The following is a 10,472-nucleotide window of genomic DNA, read 5'->3' on the forward strand; positions in this document are numbered from 1 at the left end:
AATTTGTGTGTTCAGAAGGAGTTTAGGGGTATGAGGTTTAAGAATTTACTAGGTTTTAATCTTGCGCTCCTTACTAAGCAAGCTTGGCATCTCCGACTTCTCTTACGGACCGTCTGTTTAAGGCTAAAGATTACCAAGTTCCTCTTTTCTTCTTGCTAAGCTTGGTTATAATCCTAGTTATACCTAGAAAAAATTTGGTCTTCCTGAGTCGTTATTGAAAATGGTAAGAGATGGAATATTGGTGATGGTAGTTCGGTTCTTTGGCATGATCAGTGGCTCCATGATCCAAAGTTCATGTTTATTACTACTCCTATTAATCCATCATTTGACTCTTTGGAAGTTTGTGATCTTTTTACTCCTTTTGGTAAAGCTTGAGACATTGAGCTTTTGGATGAAATTTTTAATGAGGAAGATGTTGCATCAATTGATGGGATTCCTCTGGTTAATTTTTCTAGAAGGGATTGGTGTGTCTAGGCTTTCATGAAAGATGCAAAATATTTTGTAAACTCATGTTACCGGGTGGCTATGTATTTGGAACCTGCTTATGTCGAGGTTGAGATCCATGACTATGAGCGGTTGTGGCGCCTTTTCTTACCTCCTAAAATAAATAACTTTATATGGAGATTTGTTAGGGGTTGTCTTCTTATTTGTGACTCTTTTCGCCAATGAGGTACTCCTTCATCTTTCCTGTTTATCGTGGCATGGTAATATCGAGTCAGTTTGGCATGTTTTTCTCCCTTGCTCTCTTACTCGACGATGCTGGCATAATTCGGGTTGCTTCATACTTTAGAGGGATATTCGGTTGGTTGTATAAGTTTCGATATGTGGCTTTCAAAGTTTTTGGATGTGGTCTCGAAGGAGGTTGTTGGTAAGGCCTGTGTTGTTCCTTGGGAAATTTGGAAAGGAAGAAATAACAAACTCTGATAAGGTGTTTTCTCTTCTGCTCCTAATCTTGTCTTCTCGGCTATTTCATTTCTTTAGGATTGGATTTTGATTCAAGAAAATTTCACTATTGTTCGACGGATTCCAGCTTTTGCTATTCCCTTTCAGCCTGTTCATTGGAGGCGAACCAACTCAAGAATTGTTAAATATAATGTAGACATATCTTTATTTTCTCAGGAGAATTGCTTTGGTTTGGGACTAGTTCTCAAAGATAGCTTGGGTTCTTTTCTGCTTGCTAAATCTATGTTTTTTAAGCGATGTACGCAATGCTCTATCTTGGATTAAGACCCTATTCTTTTTTACTGAGATTAAATTAAATTAATTGAACTGAAATTAAATTAAATTAAATTAAATTAAATTAACTTAACTTAACTGAACTGGACCAAATGCTAATGAACTTAACTTAACTTAACTTAATCTGGCATTGCAGGAATGAAGCAATCTTTAAGGAAGTTTCTCCTTCTATTCAGCACTCGAAGATCACCCTCTTTCGAATGATTTGACAGCCCTTTGCCACTTCTAAAGGTTTTTGCTCTTCGCGGAGAGATGCTATTATCTTATCCCATCTTCTGGCTTCTCCTAGGCCGCTTCCTGCTCCCAACATTATTCCGATCCATTAGCTTAAACCTCCTCCGGGCTGGGTTAAAGTCAATGTGGACGGCTCTGCTTTTGGCACTCCTGGCGAGGCAGGAACGAGATGTATTTTTCGCAAATATCGAGGCTTTCCCAAAGGTTGTTTTGCTTTTTCTACCCCTCCTTCTTTTACTTATATGACTGAATTGAGAGCCACTATTTTTGCAATTGAACTTGCTTGGGAGAAAAATTGGCATCAGTTTTGGGTTGAGTCAGACTCAATGTACCTAGTTAATCTGCTTAGACATCGTTCCATGGATGTTCCTTGGAGTATTCGACAAGAGTGGTTGCATTTTCTCAGCATTTGCTCTAGGATGAACATTCTCTTTTCACACATCTTTAGGGAAGGAAAGAGAGTTGCTGATGCATTGGCAAAGTTTGGAGTCTCTTCCTTAGTGATCAATTGGTGGCCTTCAGCTCCTGCTTTTTGGCATAGATTTATCAATGATGACATTTGTAGTATTTCACACTTATTTTTCTTGATTTTTCCTATCTTTTCTCCTCTCCTCTTCTTTTTGTTTGTTCTCCTTTCTCTTCTCTTGTTCAAACACTCACTTTTTTCTTTTATTAATATATTGCGGGTTTGTCAGTTCTTGGGCCATGGGTGCACACCCCGCCCAAATTCTGTCTCGTCCCAATTTCTATCAAAAAAAATAAATTATATAATTTTAATGATAAATTTTATATATAAATACTTATAATTATAATCAATAATGATATATTATATATATAATAATAAATGATATATTATATATAAATAATTATAATTATAATAAAAAATGATAAATTATATATAAGTAATTATAATTATAATAAATAATGATGAATTATATATAAATAATACTAAATTATAAATTATATATAAATAATAATAAGTTATATATAAATAATTATATTAAATAATGATAAATAATACTAAATTATAAATTATAATAAATAATAATAAATTATATATAAATAGTCATAATTATAATAAATAATAATGAATTATATATAAATAATATTAAATTATAAATTATATATAAATTATAATAAATAATTATAATAAATAATGATAAATTACTAAACTGAAGTTAAATTAATTGAACTAATCTGAACTGAATGCTACTGAACTGAATTGAACTGAAATTAAATTGATTGAACTAAACTGAATTTACTTATACTGAAATTAAATAAAAAAGATTAGCATCTACAACTTTCGATCTTGATACTGTTCATATTGAGTCTGATTTATTAGTGACTGTTCAACCGATCAATTCGTGTTGTGATGATCTTTTTGAATTTGACTTGATTTTGGGGGATTGTCGGTTAATTTTGTCTTATATAAATTCATTTCGATTTTTTTATTATGACAGCCAAGTTCCATGCTAGCTCTTTTATTTAGAATGAGGTTCTGCTTTTTGGAGTCACTTTATTTTCTTAGAGTGTAATTTTTTTTTTTTTTTGAAAGAATCTGTTAACGTTCTTTTTCCTTTTCTAGTCTTTCAAAAAAAGGTTTTTGTTAACGAGGCTAACTTCAAAGAGAATTAATATTTCATTTTATCACATTAATAAATAAATAACATTATCAAAATCAATGGCTACATATTTTTTTCCTAACTCTATTTTATAAGTATACTTTTTTTGAAATAAAGGCTTAATACCTCATTTACTTCTTAAACTTGTCTCATTTTATCACCTAGTCCCTTTTACTTAATAACTAATTTATCAGCCTCAAGTAAAAAATTGCCATACATTTAGCTCATTTTGTACCTACATGACATTGAGTACACGTCTTAAGACACATTTTACATCCATTTCAATACATCTTCTGCATCCTGATGTGAATCATTCATTCATTGCTTTGAAACAGACTAAAAACCTACGAGAAACGAAATGTTACATTTGGTGAGTTGAAGGGGACTAATAGGATGTACAAGGTAAGTTAATGGAGCTAATTAATGTCATGTAGGTATATAAAAGGACACAAAATCTTACATTTGTTGAGTTGAGAGACCCATAGGTTGAACATTAAATAGAGAAAACTAAGTGACAAAATGAAACAAGTTTAAAAAGAGGCGGATGTATTAATCCTAAAACCAATAATAATAATAATAATATATTATCAGTAGCGTTCATTTGGATCCTGAACTTAACAGTAAATTATCATTCAGGATCCAGATGAATACTACTGTAAAAATTCATTTGAAAAGACCATCAATTATGAGGTTGCACGTAGGTGTGAGGTAGTTTTACATGTGGCATGTAAATTTAAAACCCGTGAATGACTGGAAATGTATAAAAGCCATAAAAATAAAATAGTGGAATCTGACATGGAAATTTCCATTTGTAAGCTTTACCAATTACCATCTTCACTTCAATAATTTAATTAATCTCACCAACAATTTCCAATTTTTATCAAGGGTCAATTTTCAGGCACTATTAGTTGAACGTTTATGCTGCCTTCCTTTTTGACTGATTATATATAAAACCATCACTTGGCCGGGACTTTATGGCGTTAATCTATCCATCCTTTTACATTTTTTTGTAATGTTAATTAAATCTTTTTTTTAGAAGATAATTTAATGTAGATTAAATAACATATATATATAAAATGTATGAATTATATGAGTGATTTATGATTAGCGGCGGATCCAAAAAAAATTCAAAGGGTTAACACCTGTAAGAAAAAACACGAAAAATGGGAAGAGATGAAAAGTGGAGAAAAATCTTTTAAAATGTGATTTTTGTAAACTTTGGAGATGATTTTTAAAATTTTATTTGTTTTTTTTTTTGGAAAATATGAGAATAACGAGGACAATTTTGAGATGGAATAATCAAGGGAACCTCAATAATAAAAATCAAATGGAAAAAAATATCATAATTTAAGAGATATTGGTAGATAAATAAGATAATCAAACTATTGTTTATAACATGCTTAATGCATAAGAAGCTCTCACGAACTTAGTCTAAAAAATTAATTGTCTCTATGAACTTATGAAGTGTCTTGTTAGCCTTCTAAATTTGCTTAAAGTAACGAGATTAACCATAATCCATGTGGCAGAAAAGGAGGGAATTTAAAAACATTAAAAACTATATAATATTTTATTCGTTCCACAATAGATGTCAATCTAGAGATTTTTTTTGTTCCATAATACATGTCATTTTGATTCAATCCATATACATTAATTGATTTTTACTAAATATATCCATATTTTAGTTACATTTTTCTTTTCAGAATAGGTAAAAGTTAATCGGTGGATGCAATTAATACAAATGTAACAAAATCTCTTAATTAAAAATAATTATATTTCTTAATTCTTGTGCTTTAATCTTAAAAGACATCTATTGTGGAACATAACAAATACACCTGTTGTAAAAAAAAAAAAAAAAAAAAACAAATACACCTAAAAAAATGCAATCAAACAAGTGATACAATGGTAAATATTTTGTCTAAAATATAAAGTGGTAAATATACTGAAAATCATGCACACAACACAATGATTAATTAGTCCAAATTCACAATTATTTAAGGCTTAAAGTGGTAATTAATCCTCAATCTATTCAAAATTTTGTTATTTGTGACCTATTATTTGATGATATTTGGCAGCTGAATTGTTTCAACTGGTGAAATTTCATGATCACTTGAACCATGATCATCATTGATACGGAGCATCTCCTTTGAGGGCTGAATCCGGACGAGGGAAGTCGGAGGAAGAACCACACACGAAGGATCATGCGAGTAAAGGGGCCAAAACAGTCTCACGTAGCAAGTCAGCAGTTGAGGCACGCTCCACGTGAATGAAAGCACGCTCCGCGTGGAGCCTGAGTGATCCGGAGGAGTGACACTTAAAAGATCAGCAACTAATCCACGCTCCGCGTGGATGAAGGAATGATCCAGAGAAAGTCCAACAGCCAATCCACGCACCGCGTGGATTTATTTTAAAGAACTTGCACCTTACTCCAGCTTCCTCCTTAATTACAACTCTGTCACTCCCTATTTACAACCCATGCCACTCCTTAATTACCATCCATGCCACCTCTTTATATTCAACATATTTTACCCCTTATCTTTACATTTTTAATTAACTATCTAATTGTCCTTTATTGTAATTTGCCATTTAGGTATTGAGGTGATATAAATTCATCTCTTTCTCTTTGTAATAGTTAACTTTTATCAAATACAAAATTAACATCTTCTTTGTGAAGTTTGTTAAGGGTTGAAACCTTCAAAAATGGGGGATCTTTGATTTCCTACGGATTTAGTCCGTAAAACCCGAGATTCACTCCTTCTAGTTTAGCTAGAGAAGAACCTCTTTGTTAGTTTACGATTAAAACTAACACGTCCGAATCCGATCCGTATCATTTGGTATCAGAGCCGATCGTTTTCCTAACGGAGACTTCTTTCGACTATGGTTCAACCAAGTTCATCTCATGAATCCGAAGAAACCGCCATCAAGAGAGGAGAGAGTTTTGCATCTTAGAGTAGAAGGTTTGAAGAGGGGGTTAGAGAAAGAAACCGGGTGAGCGATGAGATAATGAGGAGATTTAGAGCCGCTTGTGAGGATCTTAGCCTAGAGATCCGAAAGCTTTCCCAACCAACCTTGGAAGTCCCTCCTAAAGATCCATCACTAATCTTTTCTCCATCACACATTGTAAAGGTAAATCCTAAACTTCCAATTTCTAATATTGAAGTTGTGGAGAGTCCAATTGCTAGGAAGAGATTGGATGTTTATGATGTTGTTTATGATGATAAAGTAGATTTAGATTCTCATTATGGGTCAATTATTAATGATGTTATGAATGAGAATGTGAGTTCATATATAGATGGGGAGGAAGGAGTGTTGATAGGTGAGGATGTTGGGGAAACCCATGTTGCAAGGGATGCTCCCCATGTGTTTGATAAAATACCCCTTAAGCATAACTTTACTTGTATGTGTGAGGAAAGTGGGGGTGTTATTCTTGAGGAAGAGGAGAGTGCCATTGGGCTTGTTAATCTCTTTGAGGAGAAGGATGAAATTGGTTTATGTATGGAGATTGATGGCTATCGGGATGGGAGAGATGTTGGTGGTTCTACCATGTTGGGTTGTAGAATGTCTTTTGAGTCAAACGGCTTGGCACGTGAATTAGTCGGCTTGAACTATGGGGAGAAGTGGAAGGGAACGAGAGGTCGTGGGAAAAGACGGATTGTGGATGAAGATGGAAGAGAAATTACGTATGAAGAAGATGACGAAGAGGAAATTGATGGTGATGGGAACCACTCCAATGTTGAGCGAGAACACGATGATGAACTTGATTATTATGAGAGTGAGTTCCAGAAGGGACTTAAGGAAAGTGGTGACGTGAGACCAACGTCCGAAGATGGAAAGTATGTGTCCTTTAATGGAGAACCACGGGGCATTCTACCTTTGGGGAAGATACCGCGTGACATTGCATGGGAGCCCGGAGATCTTATGCCACGTCTTCCTTATAGTAGCTTGAGCTTTAATGAAATGGATGAAGGGTATTTTGTGACGCATCTAGGAAGAAATAAGATTCCTAACACGTGCATATTAGGGATGAACCGAGTCTCCCACTTGGTAAATTCGGAACTTATTATTTTGTGCTTTATTGAAATATATGTGTTGGGGTATATGTTGTGCTTGTTGAGGGAACATCAACCCTATGAGGAGTCACGGAGAAGTAATCTTGTGGTGAAGAGAGTGAGCCTCATGGAGTATTTGGTGAATGGGGTTGACAAGTGTCGGCAGGATATTCCATTTGATGTGGGCAATGAGCGAAGGGAAGTTGTGACCAATGTCCAAGTTCGTGAGGTGGAGGTCAAGGAGGTCCGGGGTTGGTCGATTCAACATGTTGTGGGAGTGTGGAGGAGCCTCCAAGACATTATGAAGGATTGGTTTGACCAACTTCGCTGAGATATTACGTTTGATGTCGGTCGAAGATTAAAGCTAGTATCATGAGGATGAAACCCGGGGTGAGGCACTAGTTGAGATGTGGGGAACGGTTCAAGGAGAAGGAGAATCCAGCAATAGATGGAGTAGACGATTGCGTCCACCCATGGCATAGTCGGTACCTCTTAAGCAAACACAAAGCAATAAAATACGTATAAAGTTACAATCAAGACCACCCTTATCTCGGGCGTAACTAAGCAAATAATTAACCCAAGTACTTATTTAAATGTATAATATATCTCATATATTAGTTTAGGTTTGGGAAAGAAATTTTGTGCTTTGAAATGCCTTAAGACGAAAGACTCAATAACATGCGTGCTTATATCGTCCCGAATGCTTCAATTCAAAATTGGAAATACAAGACGAATGATATGTCGTATTTATACTAAGTTAGTTTGATATTTTGCGTATAAATTTGCCATGAGAAGTAAGTCTTTTCGGCTTAACTAATTTAAAAGGTAATACAGAGATATATGTTTTATTTTCATAAAGAGATTAGTTAGAGAATAAATTTAGTGAAATTTTGCTCGGCACTAGCAAAAGATTAAGTGTGGAGATTTGTTAAGCCCAAAATATATCTAAAATATCATCAATAATTACATCAATATTGCTACGAATTTATGCTATTTATAACTGTTTAGGAAGGTTTTCCTCTCGAATATGTTTCTTTCTTGTAAGGTACATACATATTTGGTAAAATCCAAATAGGAACGAAAAGAGCTCGAAAACAGAAGAAAAACCCTACAAAAGGAGTCGAAGACGACAGAAATTAATAACGCCAAATCGAGGACGCGAACGAAAGCAGAAGAGCCGAAAAACGTTCCGTGCCGCGACCGCGGCCCCCAAATTCACGGTCGCGACACGCGTTTCCCAGCTTTTCCTTCCTTCATTTGAAGACCAATTGATGCTCCCCCATTCTCGGTACGAGCAGGAGTTTTTAGAAGCCTAGTTACACACTTTCGTTTTCGACGAAACGCGATCGTTCGGGTGGATAAAGACGTCCTTTCGCAATGGATATGATCCTTCACAACGGACACGACACTTCAATTAAGACTCTTCAAAATCTATAAATAAAGAGTTGATGGAGAGTTGAAGATATGTAGAAAAAGAGATTAGTATAGAATTTATGCAGAATTCCGAGTCAAGTGATTCAGAAGTTAGATTTCGATTCTGTAAAAAGCAATATGTTGTACACACATTGTTTATTCAATAATAACAAGTTTAGTAGCATTTAGACATTGTTCCAGTTTAGTTTTCGTTTTGGTAGTAGACCGACCCAGTCTCTATTACGAAGATTCAGCGAGAAGATTGAGTAGAGGATCCGCCCCTGAGCCTGACAAACTCTAACGAAACCCAAGGAAAGGATTGACAACCCGTTCACTTGCAAGTCGCCGAATGTTTCCATGCTCCATGTTCTCTGTAAACTTGTATCAATTTATATTTCATCCAATAAAGTCCGTTCTATTCGATAGATTTTTATGCAGCACTTATGGTAACCAATCCACTAAAGTGACTGCTGGTGTTTTCATTAAAACGTATTTAATCCAAAATCTTTACAAGGAAACTTTGTTGAACACTTAGGCATATTATTATCTCGAAAGAGTTTTAATTTGATTAAGAGCAACTATCCCGAAAGGGTTTTGTCATGTTCAAAGCCAATTAATTAGAGGTTTCGTCATTTATTTCATCTTTATAATTCGTACAAAGTTTAAAGTTGTTTTCTTTGCTTAATGCAAACAAATACATCTGTTTACTTTTCTAAAAAGTACTAAACGTTCATATCTTGCAAATTCATTCTTAAACGTTCCCTATCATAAACCTAAAAGTAAATTTAACTGATTGTAAATAAGTTTTGTTAAAAAACGTTCCCTGTGGGATCGATATCTTTTATTACTACAAGCGTATACCGTGCACTTGCGGAAATCGCTCAACAAGTTTTTGGCGCCGTTGCCGGGGAACGCCAAAATTTTTGACAAAATTTTAAATTTTTCGTGTTTTATTACGAATCTAGGTTTATTCATACTTATTCAAACTTTTATATTTTATTTATTTTCAATTACTAACATATTTATTTTTCAAATTCTGTTTTGTAGGTAGTTTCGGTTCGTGTGAAATTTCAAGTTCATACGCAGTTCTCGAAGTTCAGGCACGTCACCAGATCCTATTGACCCAGAAATTGAAAGAACTCTTAAAAAGAACAAGAAAGAAAAGAAAAACAAAAACAAAACCCCAATAAAAACTAGAATTACCGAGCCAGAAGTTATGGCCACACTTATGGATTACGCTAGACCAGGAGTGGCCGGTGTAACAAACAGTATAGTTAGACCCCAAATTAATGCAAACCAATTTGAAATTAAGCCTGCGTTGCTTAATATGTTGCAAAATAACGTAACATTTTACGGGTTACCTAACGAAAATCCTAATACCCATTTGACAAAAATTTTAGAAATTTGTGACACTTTTAAAATACCGAATGTGACTGCAGAAGCAATCAATCTTCGCATTTTTCCTTTTACTTTGAAGGATCGAGCCAAAGAATGGTTAACTTCTATGCCAGCCGCAACATTTGAAACTTGGGAGCAATTAGCCCAAGCATTTTTATCAAAAAAATTTCCTTTAGCAAAAACCGCAAGAGTTATTAAAGAGTTAACATCTTTTTCTCAAAATGATAATGAAACTCTTTATAAGGCTTGGGAACGTTTTAAAGAACATTTTTTTTATGCCCACACCACCAATTATCCGCTGAACTTTTAATGCAAACATTTTATAATGGACTAAATCCTACAACTAGAGGTTCATTGGACGCTATGTCTGGAGGGTTATACATGAAGAAAACATCTGCCCAAGCAAGAGAGCTTTTGGAGGAAATGGCAATCAACAACAGTATGTGGCCCGCGGAATGTGGACACGTACCATTAGCGAAACCATCATCCTCAACTACTTCATCAGTTAAAGGTATAGTGAATC

The 10,472-nt window shown here is 34.5% G+C and overlaps 1 non-coding gene across 1 annotated transcript; it reads right to left on the reverse strand.

Moving 5' to 3' along the window:
- Positions 1-10,136: 10,136 nt before the first annotated feature.
- LOC136234389 (small nucleolar RNA R71) lies at positions 10,137-10,242 on the reverse strand. Its single transcript, XR_010691274.1, has one exon. It is a non-coding gene; the product is annotated as a small nucleolar RNA R71 (small nucleolar RNA).
- Positions 10,243-10,472: the final 230 nt, after the last annotated feature.

This window comes from Euphorbia lathyris, chromosome 6 (assembly GCF_963576675.1).
Source record: "Euphorbia lathyris chromosome 6, ddEupLath1.1, whole genome shotgun sequence".
Classification (NCBI taxonomy): Eukaryota; Viridiplantae; Streptophyta; class Magnoliopsida; order Malpighiales; family Euphorbiaceae; genus Euphorbia; species Euphorbia lathyris.